This window comes from Chiloscyllium plagiosum, unplaced genomic scaffold (assembly GCF_037043375.1).
Source record: "Chiloscyllium plagiosum isolate Xiang-an unplaced genomic scaffold, Cpla_swu_hap1 HiC_scaffold_4, whole genome shotgun sequence".
Lineage (NCBI taxonomy): Eukaryota > Metazoa > Chordata > Chondrichthyes > Orectolobiformes > Hemiscylliidae > Chiloscyllium > Chiloscyllium plagiosum.
In genome coordinates this window covers 8,503,017-8,525,038 of record NW_028270142.1, presented here as the reverse complement: position 1 = coordinate 8,525,038, position 22,022 = coordinate 8,503,017, and positions in this window count along the sequence as shown.

The window sequence follows — 22,022 nt, the reverse complement described above, 5'->3', positions numbered from 1 at the left end:
CCTGGAGTTGTTCAGGGAGAGGTGGGCGCCGCAGGGAGTGGAGTGCATCATTTCTCCCTCCAATTCTATTTTGATTTAGTCCCTACCCTCCCCTTCACTGTTTTGATCACACAGCACTGTCCTTTGATGTGAAGGGCAGTGCTTGTCACTGGCCACCCGGGTGTTTTCCTGTCTTCCTGGTGGTGGAAACTGAATAAAGATTCGTGCACCTTGTGTCTTTCACAGTGTCTCACACCTGCACACACACACCATGGGTGCTGGGGATAAAATAAGCACTACCGCAGTTAGGTGGTAGTGTAGGGTAAAGAAAAAAAAGAAGAAAAAAAAGAAGAAAAAAAAAAAAAAAAAAAAAAAAAAAAAATCCCCCCGGTCTCACTGGAAAAAAGAAAAAAAAAAAAAAAAAAAAAAAAAAATAAATTCCCCCCTGGGGGAAGAGGCACCGGCCCTCGGAGGGGAGGGACTCTCCTGCAGCGCGCCGGCGGGAGTGAGTAACTGTCTGAAAAAAAAAAAAAAAAAAAAAAAAAATATATAAATTCCCCCCTGTCCGCCTGGGGAAGAGGCACCAGTCTTTGGAGGAGAGAGATACTCCAGTAGTGCTGGCCCTGTCCAGGGGACAAGCCAATGGTGCCTCTGAAAAGAAAAAAAAAAAAAAAAAAAAAAAAAAAAATTAAATCCCCCCTGGTCTCTCTGGGGAAGAGGCACCGGCCCTTGGAGGGGAGGGACTCTCCTGCAGCGCGCCGGCGGCGCTGCCCCTCTCCCGGGGACGAGCCAACGGTGCCCCTCGACTGTCCCGCACCGCGGCCCGACTCGCCCAAACCCCCAGGGGCTACAGCAGGGCCTCCTGCTGCCTCGACTCCTCCGGCCCCTGGGGAGGACCTCAATGACCACGAGGGCCGTGGTGCGGGCGACGACTGAGGACCCTCTGCTGGGTCGTCGAACGGTGGAGGGGAGGAGGGTGTTATCCTCGCTCCTCCCTCCCAGACTGTTTTTCCGGGGGCCTTGGCCCTGGGGGATGACCTTTTCCCCGAGGAGCCAGGCGTCCCGGTGTCGGGAGAGGAGCGGGGCCCTGAGCCTCTGCCGCCCGACGACCCGAACTCGGGGCGTTCCGAGAAGGGGTGTGCCGAGGAAGGTACCGCCGGTGACCATGGGGGTGGGGTCGCCGGGGGTTTGAGGCCAGTTGGCGGCGCCGGACCAGCCCCCATCCTCTCGGTGGGGGAGGGGTCGGTGACCGAGGGCGACCTCCCGAAAAAAAAAAAAAAAAAAAAAAAAAAATAAATCCCCCCCGGGAGGGCGGCGGTAGACGTCCAGTACGTGGCCACCGCCATCCGACGCCTCAAAACGGCGGTGCTCGGACCCGACGTAGTACACCAGTTGGAGGACGCTCAGGCGTGCGGTGGGATCCCGTCCGAGCTCACCCCAGCCCGGACGGAATTTCACATTGGCCCCAAGGTCCCGTACTTCCCGCGGGAGCCTGTGCCCCACAACCTGAGCCGCCTCCGAAATTTTAACTTTGTTTCGTTTAGGGAGGTGAACAGGAGAGCCCTGTACAGACTGCTGCTGCACACCGTCCACCTCTTCTCCCTCATCCACCGTCCGGACACGCCTTGGCGTGCCCATTTGCCACCGGGCGGTGGGGATCCCCAGTGGAGGGCTCTCTACGCGGGAGTCCTCCCCCTTTCTCTCGGGGATCTGGGGTGGAGGGTGCTGCACGCAGCAGTCCCCTGCAACCGCAGATTGCGGTGGTTCACGGACTCCCAGCCCAACTGCTTGTTCTGTGGCGCTGTGGAGTCCGTGGACCACGTGTATATTGGGTGTGGGCGTTTGCACTCCCTTTTTGATTTTCTGAAAAACCTTCTCCTCTGTTTTTGGCTGCACTTCAGTCCCACGCTCCTGATCTTTGGGCACCCGGTACGGAGGAAGGAGGGCAGGTCTGAAGACCTCCTCGTGGGTCTGCTCCTGGGCCTGGCCAAACTGGCCATCAACAGGTCCAGGCAGCGGGCCGTGGAGGGGGTCGTTAGGGCCGACTGCCTGCCCCTCTTCCGCGGTTACGTTAGAGCCCGGGTGTCCTTGGAGAAGGAGCACGCGGCGTCGACCAACACCCTGGAGTTGTTCAGGGAGAGGTGGGCGCCGCAGGGAGTGGAGTGCATCATTTCTCCCTCCAATTCTATTTTGATTTAGTCCCTACCCTCCCCTTCACTGTTTTGATCACACAGCACTGTCCTTTGATGTGAAGGGCAGTGTTTGTCACTGGCCACCCGGGTGTTTTCCTGTCTTCCTGGTGGTGGAAACTGAATAAAGATTCGTGCACTTTGTGTCTTTCACAGTGTCTTACACCTGCACACACACACCATGGGTGCTGGGGATAAAATAAGCACTACCGCAGTTAGGTGGTAGTGTAGGGTAAAGAAAAAAAAGGAAAAAAAAAAAAAAAAGAAAAAAAAAAAAAAAAAAAAAAATCCCCCCCGGGAGGGCGGCGGTAGACGTCCAGTACGTGGCCACCGCCATCCGACGCCTCAAAACGGCGGTGCTCGGACCCGACGTAGTACACCAGTTGGAGGACGCTCAGGTGTGCGGTGGGATCCCGTCCGAGCTCACCCCAGCCCGGACGGAATTTCACATTGGCCCCAAGGTCCCGTACTTCCCGCGGGAGCCTGTGCCCCACAACCTGAGCCGCCTCCGAAATTTTAACTTTGTTTCGTTTAGGGAGGTGAACAGGAGAGCCCTGTACAGACTGCTGCTGCACACCGTCCACCTCTTCTCCCTCATCCACCGTCCGGACACGCCTTGGCGTGCCCATTTGCCACCGGGCGGTGGGGATCCCCAGTGGAGGGCTCTCTACGCGGGAGTCCTCCCCCTTTCTCTCGGGGATCTGGGGTGGAGGGTGCTGCACGCAGCAGTCCCCTGCAACCGCAGATTGCGGTGGTTCACGGACTCCCAGCCCAACTGCTTGTTCTGTGGCGCTGTGGAGTCCGTGGACCACGTGTATATTGGGTGTGGGCGTTTGCACTCCCTTTTTGATTTTCTGAAAAACCTTCTCCTCTGTTTTTGGCTGCACTTCAGTCCCACGCTCCTGATCTTTGGGCACCCGGTACGGAGGAAGGAGGGCAGGTCTGAAGACCTCCTCGTGGGTCTGCTCCTGGGCCTGGCCAAACTGGCCATCAACAGGTCCAGGCAGCGGGCCGTGGAGGGGGTCGTTAGGGCCGACTGCCTGCCCCTCTTCCGCGGTTACGTTAGAGCCCGGGTGTCCTTGGAGAAGGAGCACGCGGCGTCGACCAACACCCTGGAGTTGTTCAGGGAGAGGTGGGCGCCGCAGGGAGTGGAGTGCATCATTTCTCCCTCCAATTCTATTTTGATTTAGTCCCTACCCTCCCCTTCACTGTTTTGATCACACAGCACTGTCCTTTGATGTGAAGGGCAGTGTTTGTCACTGGCCACCCGGGTGTTTTCCTGTCTTCCTGGTGGTGGAAACTGAATAAAGATTCGTGCACTTTGTGTCTTTCACAGTGTCTTACACCTGCACACACACACCATGGGTGCTGGGGATGAAATAAGCACTACCGCAGTTAGGTGGTAGTGTAGGGTAAGAAAAAAAAAAAAAATAAAAAAAAAAAAAAAAAAATAAATCCCCCCCGGTCTCTCTGCCGCCCGACGACCCGAACTCGGGGCGTTCCGGGAAGGGGTGCGTCGAGGAAGGTACCGCCGGTGACCCTGGGGGTGGGGTCGCCGGGGGTTTGAGGCCGGTTGGCGGCGCCGGACCAGCCCCCATTCTCTCGGTGGGGGAGGGGTCGGTGACCGAGGGCGACCTCCCGGAGGAGGGTTCGGGATCGGTGGCGGACACCGGGGACGACGCGGACTCCGTCTGCAGTGACTTTTTTGAGTCCCGGGTGCCCCCCACCGATCTCTCCCTCATCCCCCTCGAGGAACTCCGGGAATTTGTCGAGGAAACTCGGAGTCGCCGGGATAGAGCCCAACTGGCGCTCGACCGCTGGAGCTCTTTTGAGAAAGTTTACTGGTCGGCCCTCGCTGCCCGCCAGGCGCCTGGGCTCGATGTCAATGAGCGAAAGCGAGTCAGGAACTTCCTGGGAGCACTCCTGGTGAGGGCGAGGGACTTCAGTGCCCCTCCCTCGTCCTCCCTGTAAATATATACACGGGTTTGTTAATTGTACTGGTGGTGGTTGCACAACGCTTCCGACATGGAGACAACTATAGCCAGCCTCAACATCAACGGCAGCAGGGAGTCGCAGCGCAGATTCCAGACCCTCTCGGTCCTTCGGGACGGGAGGTATGCGGTGTGCTTCCTGCAAGAAACCCACACTACCCCGGGAGACGAAGCCACCTGGCTCCTGGAGTGGCGAGGGGGGGTCTACATGAGTCACCTCACCCGCAGATCTGGCGGGGTGGCTATCCTGTTGGCCCCGCATTTTCAGCCGGAGATCTTGGGGGTCAGGGAGCCAGTGCCAGGCCGTTTGCTTCACCTGACGGTTCGGCTGGGGGGCGCGGTGCTTCACTTGGTGAACGTCTACGCTCCCCCGGCCGGGCCGAGGCAAGCGAGCTTCTTCCAAGAAGTGTCCGCTCATCTCGCTTCCATCGACGAGGGCCAGTGCGTCGTCCTCGGGGGAGATTTTAATTGCGTCCTCGAGGGCAGGGACCACGGCGGTGCCCGCACTGACCGCGCGTCAGGGAAGAGGTTGGGGGACTTGGTCAAGTCCTTCGACCTGGTGGACGTCTGGCGGAATCTCCATCCCGACTCCATCGCCTTCACCTTCGTGAGGCCTGGGGTCGGAGTGTCCAGAATCGACCGCCTGTACGTTTCGCGGGCGTACGCCTCCTGTTTCCCGAAGGCCTCCATGCGGCAGGTGTCGTGCACGGACCACCACCTGGTGTGGGCGGAACTCCTTCCGTTCGGCGCCAGGCTCGGCTCCGCGTACTGGCACTTTAACAACCTGCTGCTGGAGGACGAGCGGTTCCGGGACTCGTTTCGTCGCTTCTGGGCCGGCTGGAGAAGGAAGCGGGGAAGCTTCCCCTCCCTGAGGCTATGGTGGGACGTGGGCAAGGCTCACGTCCGCGTCTTCTGTCAGGAGTACGCGAGGGGGTCGACGAAGAGGCGGAAATCCAGGATCGGGGAGTTGGAGAGGGAGTTGCTCGACCTGGAGTCACGCCTCGGTCAGCCCGACGCGGACCCGGCCCTGCGCGGGGTGTACGAAGAGAAGAAGGCCGCGCTCCGGGACCTGCAGCTCGTCGGGGCTCGGGGCGCGTACGTGAGGTCGCGGATCCAGCTCCTCCAGGACCTGGACCGCGGCTCCCCCTTCTTCTACTCGCTGGAAAAAAGGCGTGGCACCCGTCAGCAGCTCCTTGTGCTGCTGGCCGACGACGGGTCCCTCGTCTCGGATCCGGAGGGCGTCAGGGCCCACGTCCGAAACTATTACACAGCCCTGTTCTCCCCGGATCCGTCCAGCGAGGATGCTCGCAGAGTTCTGTGGGAGGACCTGCCGCAGCTCGGCCCGGAGGACGCCGGAAGGCTCGACGCTCCCGTCACCTTGGAGGAGCTGACCGGCGCCCTCGACCGGCTCTCGAGGGGCAAAACCCCGGGGCTGGACGGGCTGACTGTGGAGTTCTTCAGGGCGTTCTGGGACGTCCTGGGGAGCGACTACGCACGGGTCCTGGGGGAGTGTTTAAATGCCGGACAGCTGCCCCTTTCTTGGCGCAGGGCGGTCATCGTCCTGCTGCCAAAGAAGGGGGACCTTCGTTCCTTAAAGAACTGGCGTCCGGTCTCCCTCCTCGGCACGGATTACAAAATCTTCGCCAGGGTGTTGTCTTCTCGCCTGGCCTCCGTGCTGGCCCACATGATCCACCCGGACCAGTCCTACACGGTCCCGGGCCGGAGGATACACGATAACGTCCACCTGGTCCGGGACCTGATCCATTTCTGTCGACGGGCTGGTCTGCCGAGCGCCTTCCTGTCTCTCGACCAGGAGAAGGCGTTCGACAGGGTCGATCACGAGTACCTGCTCGGGACTCTGCGGGCATTCGGGTTCGGGGCGCAGTTCGTCGCCCGGATCCGACTTTTGTACGCCGCCGCAGAGTGTCTGGTTAAAGTTAACGGGTCCCTGACGGCGCCCCTTCGCTTCGGGAGAGGAGTGCGTCAAGGCTGCCCCCTGTCCGGCCAGCTGTATTCCCTGTGCGTGGAGCCTTTCCTGCGCCTCTTGCGGAGGAGGTTGTCGGGGCTGGTTCTGCGCGGCGCGGGCACGGGGGTGGTCCTCTCGGCCTACGCCGACGACGTGCTCCTCACTTTCACCGACCCGGCTGACCTGGGGAGGATGCGCGAGTGCCAGGCCGTGTACTCGGCGGCGTCTTCCGCCAGGATCAACTGGGCCAAATGTTCCGGACTACTGGTCGGCCCGTGGCGGGTGGACTCTCTGCCGGAGGAGTTACGGGGGTTCAGCTGGAGTACCACCCATCTCCTCTACCTGGGGGTCTACCTCAGCCCGGCTGAGGAATCCTGGCCGGCCAACTGGCAGGAGCTGGAGGCCAAAGTCTCGGCTCGCCTAGGCCGCTGGACAGGACTGCTCCGAGTGCTATCTTACAGGAGTCGAGTGCTGGTCATAAACCAGCTGGTGGCCGCCATGCTGTGGTACCGGCTGGTCACTTTGGTCCCTCCTCTTGGCTTTGTCGCTGGCATCCAGAGAACGTTGGTCGATTTCTTCTGGGACAAAAAGATGCACTGGGTCGCCGCGCAGGCTCTGAGTCTCCCTATTGAGGAGGGCGGTCAGTCGCTGGTGTGCGCCCGCACCCAGGTCGCGACGTTCCGCCTTCAGACCTTGCGGCGATACCTTTACGTCGAGCCTCCTCCTAGATGGTGCGCCCTGGCGACGTATTTTTTCCGCCAGGTGCGTAACCTCAACTACGACACGCAGCTCCTGTTCGTCGACCGTGACGGTTTGCAGGTCGCCCTCAAGACGCTGCCTGTCTTTTACCAGGACCTGATCACTGTCTGGAACATGGTCGAATCGCGTCGCGCCTACCCTCCGGCTGGAGTAGCGGCTGTCGTCAGGGAGCCGTTGCTCAGGAATCCGCACCTCCGTACTCGCGGGTTCGAGTGGCTGTCGGAGGAGAGGGCCGCGGCGGCGAGGGTGACCAGGGTCGGGGACGTGCTGGGTGCCGGGGGCCTGGGCTGGACGCTGCCGCAGGACATAGCAGGCAGGGCGGCGGTAGACGTCCAGTACGTGGCCACCGCCATCCGACGCCTCAAAACGGCGGTGCTCGGACCCGACGTAGTACACCAGTTGGAGGACGCTCAGGTGTGCGGTGGGATCCCGTCCGAGCTCACCCCAGCCCGGACGGAATTTCACATTGGCCCCAAGGTCCCGTACTTCCCGCGGGAGCCTGTGCCCCACAACCTGAGCCGCCTCCGAAATTTTAACTTTGTTTTGTTTCGGGAGGTGAAAAGGAGAGCCCTGTACCGACTGCTGCTGCACACCATCCACCTCTTCTCCCTCATCCACCGTCCGGACACGCCTTGGCGTGCCCATTTGCCACCGGGCGGTGGGGATCCCCAGTGGAGGGCTCTCTACGCGGGAGTCCTCCCCCTTTCTCTCGGGGATCTGGGGTGGAGGGTGCTGCACGCAGCAGTCCCCTGCAACCGCAGATTGCGGTGGTTCACGGACTCCCAGCCCAACTGCTTGTTCTGTGGCGCTGTGGAGTCCGTGGACCATGTATATATTGGGTGTGGGCGTTTGCACTCCCTTTTTGATTTCCTTAAAAACCTTCTCCTCTGTTTTTGGCTGCACTTCAGTCCCACGCTCCTGATCTTTGGGCACCCGGTACGGAGGAAGGAGGGCAGGTCTGAAGACCTCCTCGTGGGTCTGCTCCTGGGCCTGGCCAAGCTGGCCATCAACAGGTCCAGGCAGCGGGCCGTGGAGGGGGTCGTTAGGGCCGACTGCCTGCCCCTCTTCCGCGGTTATGTTAGAGCCCGGGTGTCCTTGGAGAAGGAGCACGCGGTGTCCACCAACACCCTGGAGTTGTTCAGGGAGAGGTGGGCGCCGCAGGGAGTGGAGTGCATCATTTCTCCCTCCAACTCTATTTTGATTTAGTCCCTACCCTCCCCTTCACTGTTTTGATCACACAGCACTGCCCTTTGATGTGAAGGGCAGTGTTTGTCACTGGCCACCCGGGTGTTTTCCTATATTCCTGGTGGTGGAAATTGAATAAAGATTGGTGCACTTTGTGTCTTTCACTGTGTCTCACACCTGCACACACACACCATGGGTGCTGGGGAAAAAATAAGCACTACCGCACTTAGGTGGTAGTGTGGGGGTTAAAGGGGAAAAAAAAAAAAAAGAAAAAAAAAAAAAAAAAAAAAAAAAAAATCCCCCCCGGTCTCTCTGCCGCCCGACGACCCGAACTCGGGGCGTTCCGGGAAGGGGTGCGTCGAGGAAGGTACCGCCGGTGACCCTGGGGGTGGGGTCGCCGGGGGTTTGAGGCCGGTTGGCGGCGCCGGACCAGCCCCCATTCTCTCGGTGGGGGAGGGGTCGGTGACCGAGGGCGACCTCCCGGAGGAGGGTTCGGGATCGGTGGCGGACACCGGGGACGACGCGGACTCCGTCTGCAGTGACTTTTTTGAGTCCCGGGTGCCCCCCACCGATCTCTCCCTCATCCCCCTCGAGGAACTCCGGGAATTTGTCGAGGAAACTCGGAGTCGCCGGGATAGAGCCCAACTGGCGCTCGACCGCTGGAGCTCTTTTGAGAAAGTTTACTGGTCGGCCCTCGCTGCCCGCCAGGCGCCTGGGCTCGATGTCAATGAGCGAAAGCGAGTCAGGAACTTCCTGGGAGCACTCCTGGTGAGGGCGAGGGACTTCAGTGCCCCTCCCTCGTCCTCCCTGTAAATATATACACGGGTTTGTTAATTGTACTGGTGGTGGTTGCACAACGCTTCCGACATGGAGACAACTATAGCCAGCCTCAACATCAACGGCAGCAGGGAGTCGCAGCGCAGATTCCAGACCCTCTCGGTCCTTCGGGACGGGAGGTATGCGGTGTGCTTCCTGCAAGAAACCCACACTACCCCGGGAGACGAAGCCACCTGGCTCCTGGAGTGGCGAGGGGGGGTCTACATGAGTCACCTCACCCGCAGATCTGGCGGGGTGGCTATCCTGTTGGCCCCGCATTTTCAGCCGGAGATCTTGGGGGTCAGGGAGCCAGTGCCAGGCCGTTTGCTTCACCTGACGGTTCGGCTGGGGGGCGCGGTGCTTCACTTGGTGAACGTCTACGCTCCCCCGGCCGGGCCGAGGCAAGCGAGCTTCTTCCAAGAAGTGTCCGCTCATCTCGCTTCCATCGACGAGGGCCAGTGCGTCGTCCTCGGGGGAGATTTTAATTGCGTCCTCGAGGGCAGGGACCACGGCGGTGCCCGCACTGACCGCGCGTCAGGGAAGAGGTTGGGGGACCTGGTCAAGTCCTTCGACCTGGTGGACGTCTGGCGGAATCTCCATCCCGACTCCATCGCCTTCACCTTCGTGAGGCCTGGGGTCGGAGTGTCCAGAATCGACCGCCTGTACGTTTCGCGGGCGTACGCCTCCTGTTTCCCGAAGGCCTCCATGCGGCAGGTGTCGTGCACGGACCACCACCTGGTGTGGGCGGAACTCCTTCCGTTCGGCGCCAGGCTCGGCTCCGCGTACTGGCACTTTAACAACCTGCTGCTGGAGGACGAGCGGTTCCGGGACTCGTTTCGTCGCTTCTGGGCCGGCTGGAGAAGGAAGCGGGGAAGCTTCCCCTCCCTGAGGCTATGGTGGGACGTGGGCAAGGCTCACGTCCGCGTCTTCTGTCAGGAGTACGCGAGGGGGTCGACGAAGAGGCGGAAATCCAGGATCGGGGAGTTGGAGAGGGAGTTGCTCGACCTGGAGTCACGCCTCGGTCAGCCCGACGCGGACCCGGCCCTGCGCGGGGTGTACGAAGAGAAGAAGGCCGCGCTCCGGGACCTGCAGCTCGTCGGGGCTCGGGGCGCGTACGTGAGGTCGCGGATCCAGCTCCTCCAGGACCTGGACCGCGGCTCCCCCTTCTTCTACTCGCTGGAAAAAAGGCGTGGCACCCGTCAGCAGCTCCTTGTGCTGCTGGCCGACGACGGGTCCCTCGTCTCGGATCCGGAGGGCGTCAGGGCCCACGTCCGAAACTATTACACAGCCCTGTTCTCCCCGGATCCGTCCAGCGAGGATGCTCGCAGAGTTCTGTGGGAGGACCTGCCGCAGCTCGGCCCGGAGGACGCCGGAAGGCTCGACGCTCCCGTCACTTTGGAGGAGCTGACCGGCGCCCTCGACCGGCTCTCGAGGGGCAAAACCCCGGGGCTGGACGGGCTGACTGTGGAGTTCTTCAGGGCGTTCTGGGACGTCCTGGGGAGCGACTACGCACAGGTCCTGGGGGAGTGTTTAAATGCCGGACAGCTGCCCCTTTCTTGGCGCAGGGCGGTCATCGTCCTGCTGCCAAAGAAGGGGGACCTTCGTTCCTTAAAGAACTGGCGTCCGGTCTCCCTCCTCGGCACGGATTACAAAATCTTCGCCAGGGTGTTGTCTTCTCGCCTGGCCTCCGTGCTGGCCCACATGATTCACCCGGACCAGTCCTACACGGTCCCGGGCCGGAGGATACACGATAACGTCCACCTGGTCCGGGACCTGATCCATTTCTGTCGACGGGCTGGTCTGCCGAGCGCCTTCCTGTCTCTCGACCAGGAGAAGGCGTTCGACAGGGTCGATCACGAGTACCTGCTCGGGACTCTGCGGGCATTCGGGTTCGGGGCGCAGTTCGTCGCCCGGATCCGACTTTTGTACGCCGCCGCAGAGTGTCTGGTTAAAGTTAACGGGTCCCTGACGGCGCCCCTTCGCTTCGGGAGAGGAGTGCGTCAAGGCTGCCCCCTGTCCGGCCAGCTGTATTCCCTGTGCGTGGAGCCTTTCCTGCGCCTCTTGCGGAGGAGGTTGTCGGGGCTGGTTCTGCGCGGCGCGGGCACGGGGGTGGTCCTCTCGGCCTACGCCGACGACGTGCTCCTCACTTTCACCGACCCGGCTGACCTGGGGAGGATGCGCGAGTGCCAGGCCGTGTACTCGGCGGCGTCTTCCGCCAGGATCAACTGGGCCAAATGTTCCGGACTACTGGTCGGCCCGTGGCGGGTGGACTCTCTGCCGGAGGAGTTACGGGGGTTCAGCTGGAGTACCACCCATCTCCTCTACCTGGGGGTCTACCTCAGCCCGGCTGAGGAATCCTGGCCGGCCAACTGGCAGGAGCTGGAGGCCAAAGTCTCGGCTCGCCTAGGCCGCTGGACAGGACTGCTCCGAGTGCTATCTTACAGGAGTCGAGTGCTGGTCATAAACCAGCTGGTGGCCGCCATGCTGTGGTACCGGCTGGTCACTTTGGTCCCTCCTCTTGGCTTTGTCGCTGGCATCCAGAGAACGTTGGTCGATTTCTTCTGGGACAAAAAGATGCACTGGGTCGCCGCGCAGGCTCTGAGTCTCCCTATTGAGGAGGGCGGTCAGTCGCTGGTGTGCGCCCGCACCCAGGTCGCGACGTTCCGCCTTCAGACCTTGCGGCGATACCTTTACGTCGAGCCTCCTCCTAGATGGTGCGCCCTGGCGACGTATTTTTTCCGCCAGGTGCGTAACCTCAACTACGACACGCAGCTCCTGTTCGTCGACCGTGACGGTTTGCAGGTCGCCCTCAAGACGCTGCCTGTCTTTTACCAGGACCTGATCACTGTCTGGAACATGGTCGAATCGCGTCGCGCCTACCCTCCGGCTGGAGTAGCGGCTGTCGTCAGGGAGCCGTTGCTCAGGAATCCGCACCTCCGTACTCGCGGGTTCGAGTGGCTGTCGGAGGAGAGGGCCGCGGCGGCGAGGGTGACCAGGGTCGGGGACGTGCTGGGTGCCGGGGGCCTGGGCTGGACGCTGCCGCAGGACATAGCAGGCAGGGCGGCGGTAGACGTCCAGTACGTGGCCACCGCCATCCGACGCCTCAAAACGGCGGTGCTCGGACCCGACGTAGTACACCAGTTGGAGGACGCTCAGGTGTGCGGTGGGATCCCGTCCGAGCTCACCCCAGCCCGGACGGAATTTCACATTGGCCCCAAGGTCCCGTACTTCCCGCGGGAGCCTGTGCCCCACAACCTGAGCCGCCTCCGAAATTTTAACTTTGTTTCGTTTAGGGAGGTGAACAGGAGAGCCCTGTACAGACTGCTGCTGCACACCGTCCACCTCTTCTCCCTCATCCACCGTCCGGACACGCCTTGGCGTGCCCATTTGCCACCGGGCGGTGGGGATCCCCAGTGGAGGGCTCTCTACGCGGGAGTCCTCCCCCTTTCTCTCGGGGATCTGGGGTGGAGGGTGCTGCACGCAGCAGTCCCCTGCAACCGCAGATTGCGGTGGTTCACGGACTCCCAGCCCAACTGCTTGTTCTGTGGCGCTGTGGAGTCCGTGGACCACGTGTATATTGGGTGTGGGCGTTTGCACTCCCTTTTTGATTTTCTGAAAAACCTTCTCCTCTGTTTTTGGCTGCACTTCAGTCCCACGCTCCTGATCTTTGGGCACCCGGTACGGAGGAAGGAGGGCAGGTCTGAAGACCTCCTCGTGGGTCTGCTCCTGGGCCTGGCCAAACTGGCCATCAACAGGTCCAGGCAGCGGGCCGTGGAGGGGGTCGTTAGGGCCGACTGCCTGCCCCTCTTCCGCGGTTACGTTAGAGCCCGGGTGTCCTTGGAGAAGGAGCACGCGGCGTCGACCAACACCCCGAGTTGTTCAGGGAGAGGTGGGCGCCGCAGGGAGTGGAGTGCATCATTTCTCCCTCCAATTCTATTTTGATTTAGTCCCTACCCTCCCCTTCACTGTTTTGATCACACAGCACTGTCCTTTGATGTGAAGGGCAGTGTTTGTCACTGGCCACCCGGGTGTTTTCCTGTCTTCCTGGTGGTGGAAACTGAATAAAGATTCGTGCACTTTGTGTCTTTCACAGTGTCTTACACCTGCACACACACACCATGGGTGCTGGGGATAAAATAAGCACTACCGCAGTTAGGTGGTAGTGTAGGGTAAAAAAGAAAGAAAAAAAAAAAAAAAAAAGAAAAAATAAATCCCCCCCGGTCTCTCTGCCGCCCGACGACCCGAACTCGGGGCGTTCCGGGAAGGGGTGCGTCGAGGAAGGTACCGCCGGTGACCCTGGGGGTGGGGTCGCCGGGGGTTTGAGGCCGGTTGGCGGCGCCGGACCAGCCCCCATTCTCTCGGTGGGGGAGGGGTCGGTGACCGAGGGCGACCTCCCGGAGGAGGGTTCGGGATCGGTGGCGGACACCGGGGACGACGCGGACTCCGTCTGCAGTGACTTTTTTGAGTCCCGGGTGCCCCCCACCGATCTCTCCCTCATCCCCCTCGAGGAACTCCGGGAATTTGTCGAGGAAACTCGGAGTCGCCGGGATAGAGCCCAACTGGCGCTCGACCGCTGGAGCTCTTTTGAGAAAGTTTACTGGTCGGCCCTCGCTGCCCGCCAGGCGCCTGGGCTCGATGTCAATGAGCGAAAGCGAGTCAGGAACTTCCTGGGAGCACTCCTGGTGAGGGCGAGGGACTTCAGTGCCCCTCCCTCGTCCTCCCTGTAAATATATACACGGGTTTGTTAATTGTACTGGTGGTGGTTGCACAACGCTTCCGACATGGAGACAACTATAGCCAGCCTCAACATCAACGGCAGCAGGGAGTCGCAGCGCAGATTCCAGACCCTCTCGGTCCTTCGGGACGGGAGGTATGCGGTGTGCTTCCTGCAAGAAACCCACACTACCCCGGGAGACGAAGCCACCTGGCTCCTGGAGTGGCGAGGGGGGGTCTACATGAGTCACCTCACCCGCAGATCTGGCGGGGTGGCTATCCTGTTGGCCCCGCATTTTCAGCCGGAGATCTTGGGGGTCAGGGAGCCAGTGCCAGGCCGTTTGCTTCACCTGACGGTTCGGCTGGGGGGCGCGGTGCTTCACTTGGTGAACGTCTACGCTCCCCCGGCCGGGCCGAGGCAAGCGAGCTTCTTCCAAGAAGTGTCCGCTCATCTCGCTTCCATCGACGAGGGCCAGTGCGTCGTCCTCGGGGGAGATTTTAATTGCGTCCTCGAGGGCAGGGACCACGGCGGTGCCCGCACTGACCGCGCGTCAGGGAAGAGGTTGGGGGACTTGGTCAAGTCCTTCGACCTGGTGGACGTCTGGCGGAATCTCCATCCCGACTCCATCGCCTTCACCTTCGTGAGGCCTGGGGTCGGAGTGTCCAGAATCGACCGCCTGTACGTTTCGCGGGCGTACGCCTCCTGTTTCCCGAAGGCCTCCATGCGGCAGGTGTCGTGCACGGACCACCACCTGGTGTGGGCGGAACTCCTTCCGTTCGGCGCCAGGCTCGGCTCCGCGTACTGGCACTTTAACAACCTGCTGCTGGAGGACGAGCGGTTCCGGGACTCGTTTCGTCGCTTCTGGGCCGGCTGGAGAAGGAAGCGGGGAAGCTTCCCCTCCCTGAGGCTATGGTGGGACGTGGGCAAGGCTCACGTCCGCGTCTTCTGTCAGGAGTACGCGAGGGGGTCGACGAAGAGGCGGAAATCCAGGATCGGGGAGTTGGAGAGGGAGTTGCTCGACCTGGAGTCACGCCTCGGTCAGCCCGACGCGGACCCGGCCCTGCGCGGGGTGTACGAAGAGAAGAAGGCCGCGCTCCGGGACCTGCAGCTCGTCGGGGCTCGGGGCGCGTACGTGAGGTCGCGGATCCAGCTCCTCCAGGACCTGGACCGCGGCTCCCCCTTCTTCTACTCGCTGGAAAAAAGGCGTGGCACCCGTCAGCAGCTCCTTGTGCTGCTGGCCGACGACGGGTCCCTCGTCTCGGATCCGGAGGGCGTCAGGGCCCACGTCCGAAACTATTACACAGCCCTGTTCTCTCCGGATCCGTCCAGCGAGGATGCTCGCAGAGTTCTGTGGGAGGACCTGCCGCAGCTCGGCCCGGAGGACGCCGGAAGGCTCGACGCTCCCGTCACTTTGGAGGAGCTGACCGGCGCCCTCGACCGGCTCTCGAGGGGCAAAACCCCGGGGCTGGACGGGCTGACTGTGGAGTTCTTCAGGGCGTTCTGGGACGTCCTGGGGAGCGACTACGCACAGGTCCTGGGGGAGTGTTTAAATGCCGGACAGCTGCCCCTTTCTTGGCGCAGGGCGGTCATCGTCCTGCTGCCAAAGAAGGGGGACCTTCGTTCCTTAAAGAACTGGCGTCCGGTCTCCCTCCTCGGCACGGATTACAAAATCTTCGCCAGGGTGTTGTCTTCTCGCCTGGCCTCCGTGCTGGCCCACATGATCCACCCGGACCAGTCCTACACGGTCCCGGGCCGGAGGATACACGATAACGTCCACCTGGTCCGGGACCTGATCCATTTCTGTCGACGGGCTGGTCTGCCGAGCGCCTTCCTGTCTCTCGACCAGGAGAAGGCGTTCGACAGGGTCGATCACGAGTACCTGCTCGGGACTCTGCGGGCATTCGGGTTCGGGGCGCAGTTCGTCGCCCGGATCCGACTTTTGTACGCCGCCGCAGAGTGTCTGGTTAAAGTTAACGGGTCCCTGACGGCGCCCCTTCGCTTCGGGAGAGGAGTGCGTCAAGGCTGCCCCCTGTCCGGCCAGCTGTATTCCCTGTGCGTGGAGCCTTTCCTGCGCCTCTTGCGGAGGAGGTTGTCGGGGCTGGTTCTGCGCGGCGCGGGCACGGGGGTGGTCCTCTCGGCCTACGCCGACGACGTGCTCCTCACTTTCACCGACCCGGCTGACCTGGGGAGGATGCGCGAGTGCCAGGCCGTGTACTCGGCGGCGTCTTCCGCCAGGATCAACTGGGCCAAATGTTCCGGACTACTGGTCGGCCCGTGGCGGGTGGACTCTCTGCCGGAGGAGTTACGGGGGTTCAGCTGGAGTACCACCCATCTCCTCTACCTGGGGGTCTACCTCAGCCCGGCTGAGGAATCCTGGCCGGCCAACTGGCAGGAGCTGGAGGCCAAAGTCTCGGCTCGCCTAGGCCGCTGGACAGGACTGCTCCGAGTGCTATCTTACAGGAGTCGAGTGCTGGTCATAAACCAGCTGGTGGCCGCCATGCTGTGGTACCGGCTGGTCACTTTGGTCCCTCCTCTTGGCTTTGTCGCTGGCATCCAGAGAACGTTGGTCGATTTCTTCTGGGACAAAAAGATGCACTGGGTCGCCGCGCAGGCTCTGAGTCTCCCTATTGAGGAGGGCGGTCAGTCGCTGGTGTGCGCCCGCACCCAGGTCGCGACGTTCCGCCTTCAGACCTTGCGGCGATACCTTTACGTCGAGCCTCCTCCTAGATGGTGCGCCCTGGCGACGTATTTTTTCCGCCAGGTGCGTAACCTCAACTACGACACGCAGCTCCTGTTCGTCGACCGTGACGGTTTGCAGGTCGCCCTCAAGACGCTGCCTGTCTTTTACCAGGACCTGATCACTGTCTGGAACATGGTCGAATCGCGTCGCGCCTACCCTCCGGCTGGAGTAGCGGCTGTCGTCAGGGAGCCGTTGCTCAGGAATCCGCACCTCCGTACTCGCGGGTTCGAGTGGCTGTCGGAGGAGAGGGCCGCGGCGGCGAGGGTGACCAGGGTCGGGGACGTGCTGGGTGCCGGGGGCCTGGGCTGGACGCTGCCGCAGGACATAGCAGGCAGGGCGGCGGTAGACGTCCAGTACGTGGCCACCGCCATCCGACGCCTCAAAACGGCGGTGCTCGGACCCGACGTAGTACACCAGTTGGAGGACGCTCAGGTGTGCGGTGGGATCCCGTCCGAGCTCACCCCAGCCCGGACGGAATTTCACATTGGCCCCAAGGTCCCGTACTTCCCGCGGGAGCCTGTGCCCCACAACCTGAGCCGCCTCCGAAATTTTAACTTTGTTTTGTTTCGGGAGGTGAAAAGGAGAGCCCTGTACCGACTGCTGCTGCACACCATCCACCTCTTCTCCCTCATCCACCGTCCGGACACGCCTTGGCGTGCCCATTTGCCACCGGGCGGTGGGGATCCCCAGTGGAGGGCTCTCTACGCGGGAGTCCTCCCCCTTTCTCTCGGGGATCTGGGGTGGAGGGTGCTGCACGCAGCAGTCCCCTGCAACCGCAGATTGCGGTGGTTCACGGACTCCCAGCCCAACTGCTTGTTCTGTGGCGCTGTGGAGTCCGTGGACCATGTATATATTGGGTGTGGGCGTTTGCACTCCCTTTTTGATTTCCTTAAAAACCTTCTCCTCTGTTTTTGGCTGCACTTCAGTCCCACGCTCCTGATCTTTGGGCACCCGGTACGGAGGAAGGAGGGCAGGTCTGAAGACCTCCTCGTGGGTCTGCTCCTGGGCCTGGCCAAGCTGGCCATCAACAGGTCCAGGCAGCGGGCCGTGGAGGGGGTCGTTAGGGCCGACTGCCTGCCCCTCTTCCGCGGTTATGTTAGAGCCCGGGTGTCCTTGGAGAAGGAGCACGCGGTGTCCACCAACACCCTGGAGTTGTTCAGGGAGAGGTGGGCGCCGCAGGGAGTGGAGTGCATCATTTCTCCCTCCAACTCTATTTTGATTTAGTCCCTACCCTCCCCTTCACTGTTTTGATCACACAGCACTGCCCTTTGATGTGAAGGGCAGTGTTTGTCACTGGCCACCCGGGTGTTTTCCTATATTCCTGGTGGTGGAAATTGAATAAAGATTGGTGCACTTTGTGTCTTTCACTGTGTCAAAAAAAAAAAAAAAAAAAAAAAAAAAAAAAAAAAAAAATAAATCCCCCCCGGTCTCTCTGCCGCCCGACGACCCGAACTCGGGGCGTTCCGGGAAGGGGTGCGTCGAGGAAGGTACCGCCGGTGACCCTGGGGGTGGGGTCGCCGGGGGTTTGAGGCCGGTTGGCGGCGCCGGACCAGCCCCCATTCTCTCGGTGGGGGAGGGGTCGGTGACCGAGGGCGACCTCCCGGAGGAGGGTTCGGGATCGGTGGCGGACACCGGGGACGACGCGGACTCCGTCTGCAGTGACTTTTTTGAGTCCCGGGTGCCCCCCACCGATCTCTCCCTCATCCCCCTCGAGGAACTCCGGGAATTTGTCGAGGAAACTCGGAGTCGCCGGGATAGAGCCCAACTGGCGCTCGACCGCTGGAGCTCTTTTGAGAAAGTTTACTGGTCGGCCCTCGCTGCCCGCCAGGCGCCTGGGCTCGATGTCAATGAGCGAAAGCGAGTCAGGAACTTCCTGGGAGCACTCCTGGTGAGGGCGAGGGACTTCAGTGCCCCTCCCTCGTCCTCCCTGTAAATATATACACGGGTTTGTTAATTGTACTGGTGGTGGTTGCACAACGCTTCCGACATGGAGACAACTATAGCCAGCCTCAACATCAACGGCAGCAGGGAGTCGCAGCGCAGATTCCAGACCCTCTCGGTCCTTCGGGACGGGAGGTATGCGGTGTGCTTCCTGCAAGAAACCCACACTACCCCGGGAGACGAAGCCACCTGGCTCCTGGAGTGGCGAGGGGGGGTCTACATGAGTCACCTCACCCGCAGATCTGGCGGGGTGGCTATCCTGTTGGCCCCGCATTTTCAGCCGGAGATCTTGGGGGTCAGGGAGCCAGTGCCAGGCCGTTTGCTTCACCTGACGGTTCGGCTGGGGGGCGCGGTGCTTCACTTGGTGAACGTCTACGCTCCCCCGGCCGGGCCGAGGCAAGCGAGCTTCTTCCAAGAAGTGTCCGCTCATCTCGCTTCCATCGACGAGGGCCAGTGCGTCGTCCTCGGGGGAGATTTTAATTGCGTCCTCGAGGGCAGGGACCACGGCGGTGCCCGCACTGACCGCGCGTCAGGGAAGAGGTTGGGGGACTTGGTCAAGTCCTTCGACCTGGTGGACGTCTGGCGGAATCTCCATCCCGACTCCATCGCCTTCACCTTCGTGAGGCCTGGGGTCGGAGTGTCCAGAATCGACCGCCTGTACGTTTCGCGGGCGTACGCCTCCTGTTTCCCGAAGGCCTCCACGCGGCAGGTGTCGTGCACGGACCACCACCTGGTGTGGGCGGAACTCCTTCCGTTCGGCGCCAGGCTCGGCTCCGCGTACTGGCACTTTAACAACCTGCTGCTGGAGGACGAGCGGTTCCGGGACTCGTTTCGTCGTTTCTGGGCCGGCTGGAGAAGGAAGCGGGGAAGCTTCCCCTCCCTGAGGCTATGGTGGGACGTGGGCAAGGCTCACGTCCGCGTCTTCTGTCAGGAGTACGCGAGGGGGTCGACGAAGAGGCGGAAATCCAGGATCGGGGAGTTGGAGAGGGAGTTGCTCGACCTGGAGTCACGCCTCGGTCAGCCCGACGCGGACCCGGCCCTGCGCGGGGTGTACGAAGAGAAGAAGGCCGCGCTCCGGGACCTGCAGCTCGTCGGGGCTCGGGGCGCGTACGTGAGGTCGCGGATCCAGCTCCTCCAGGACCTGGACCGCGGCTCCCCCTTCTTCTACTCGCTGGAAAAAAGGCGTGGCACCCGTCAGCAGCTCCTTGTGCTGCTGGCCGACGACGGGTCCCTCGTCTCGGATCCGGAGGGCGTCAGGGCCCACGTCCGAAACTATTACACAGCCCTGTTCTCTCCGGATCCGTCCAGCGAGGATGCTCGCAGAGTTCTGTGGGAGGACCTGCCGCAGCTCGGCCCGGAGGACGCCGGAAGGCTCGACGCTCCCGTCACTTTGGAGGAGCTGACCGGCGCCCTCGACCGGCTCTCGAGGGGCAAAACCCCGGGGCTGGACGGGCTGACTGTGGAGTTCTTCAGGGCGTTCTGGGACGTCCTGGGGAGCGACTACGCACAGGTCCTGGGGGAGTGTTTAAATGCCGGACAGCTGCCCCTTTCTTGGCGCAGGGCGGTCATCGTCCTGCTGCCAAAGAAGGGGGACCTTCGTTCCTTAAAGAACTGGCGTCCGGTCTCCCTCCTCGGCACGGATTACAAAATCTTCGCCAGGGTGTTGTCTTCTCGCCTGGCCTCCGTGCTGGCCCACATGATCCACCCGGACCAGTCCTACACGGTCCCGGGCCGGAGGATACACGATAACGTCCACCTGGTCCGGGACCTGATCCATTTCTGTCGACGGGCTGGTCTGCCGAGCGCCTTCCTGTCTCTCGACCAGGAGAAGGCGTTCGACAGGGTCGATCACGAGTACCTGCTCGGGACTCTGCGGGCATTCGGGTTCGGGGCGCAGTTCGTCGCCCGGATCCGACTTTTGTACGCCGCCGCAGAGTGTCTGGTTAAAGTTAACGGGTCCCTGACGGCGCCCCTTCGCTTCGGGAGAGGAGTGCGTCAAGGCTGCCCCCTGTCCGGCCAGCTGTATTCCCTGTGCGTGGAGCCTTTCCTGCGCCTCTTGCGGAGGAGGTTGTCGGGGCTGGTTCTGCGCGGCGCGGGCACGGGGGTGGTCCTCTCGGCCTACGCCGACGACGTGCTCCTCACTTTCACCGACCCGGCTGACCTGGGGAGGATGCGCGAGTGCCAGGCCGTGTACTCGGCGGCGTCTTCCGCCAGGATCAACTGGGCCAAATGTTCCGGACTACTGGTCGGCCCGTGGCGGGTGGACTCTCTGCCGGAGGAGTTACGGGGGTTCAGCTGGAGTACCACCCATCTCCTCTACCTGGGGGTCTACCTCAGCCCGGCTGAGGAATCCTGGCCGGCCAACTGGCAGGAGCTGGAGGCCAAAGTCTCGGCTCGCCTAGGCCGCTGGACAGGACTGCTCCGAGTGCTATCTTACAGGAGTCGAGTGCTGGTCATAAACCAGCTGGTGGCCGCCATGCTGTGGTACCGGCTGGTCACTTTGGTCCCTCCTCTTGGCTTTGTCGCTGGCATCCAGAGAACGTTGGTCGATTTCTTCTGGGACAAAAAGATGCACTGGGTCGCCGCGCAGGCTCTGAGTCTCCCTATTGAGGAGGGCGGTCAGTCGCTGGTGTGCGTCCGCACCCAGGTCGCGACGTTCCGCCTTCAGACCTTGCGGCGATACCTTTACGTCGAGCCTCCTCCTAGATGGTGCGCCCTGGCGACGTATTTTTTCCGCCAGGTGCGTAACCTCAACTACGACACGCAGCTCCTGTTCGTCGACCGTGACGGTTTGCAGGTCGCCCTCAAGACGCTGCCTGTCTTTTACCAGGACCTGATCACTGTCTGGAACATGGTCGAATCGCGTCGCGCCTACCCTCCGGCTGGAGTAGCGGCTGTCGTCAGGGAGCCGTTGCTCAGGAATCCGCACCTCCGTACTCGCGGGTTCGAGTGGCTGTCGGAGGAGAGGGCCGCGGCGGCGAGGGTGACCAGGGTCGGGGACGTGCTGGGTGCCGGGGGCCTGGGCTGGACGCTGCCGCAGGACATAGCAGGCAGGGCGGCGGTAGACGTCCAGTACGTGGCCACCGCCATCCGACGCCTCAAAACGGCGGTGCTCGGACCCGACGTAGTACACCAGTTGGAGGACGCTCAGGTGTGCGGTGGGATCCCGTCCGAGCTCACCCCAGCCCGGACGGAATTTCACATTGGCCCCAAGGTCCCGTACTTCCCGCGGGAGCCTGTGCCCCACAACCTGAGCCGCCTCCGAAATTTTAACTTTGTTTCGTTTAGGGAGGTGAACAGGAGAGCCCTGTACAGACTGCTGCTGCACACCGTCCACCTCTTCTCCCTCATCCACCGTCCGGACACGCCTTGGCGTGCCCATTTGCCACCGGGCGGTGGGGATCCCCAGTGGAGGGCTCTCTACGCGGGAGTCCTCCCCCTTTCTCTCGGGGATCTGGGGTGGAGGGTGCTGCACGCAGCAGTCCCCTGCAACCGCAGATTGCGGTGGTTCACGGACTCCCAGCCCAACTGCTTGTTCTGTGGCGCTGTGGAGTCCGTGGACCACGTGTATATTGGGTGTGGGCGTTTGCACTCCCTTTTTGATTTTCTGAAAAACCTTCTCCTCTGTTTTTGGCTGCACTTCAGTCCCACGCTCCTGATCTTTGGGCACCCGGTACGGAGGAAGGAGGGCAGGTCTGAAGACCTCCTCGTGGGTCTGCTCCTGGGCCTGGCCAAACTGGCC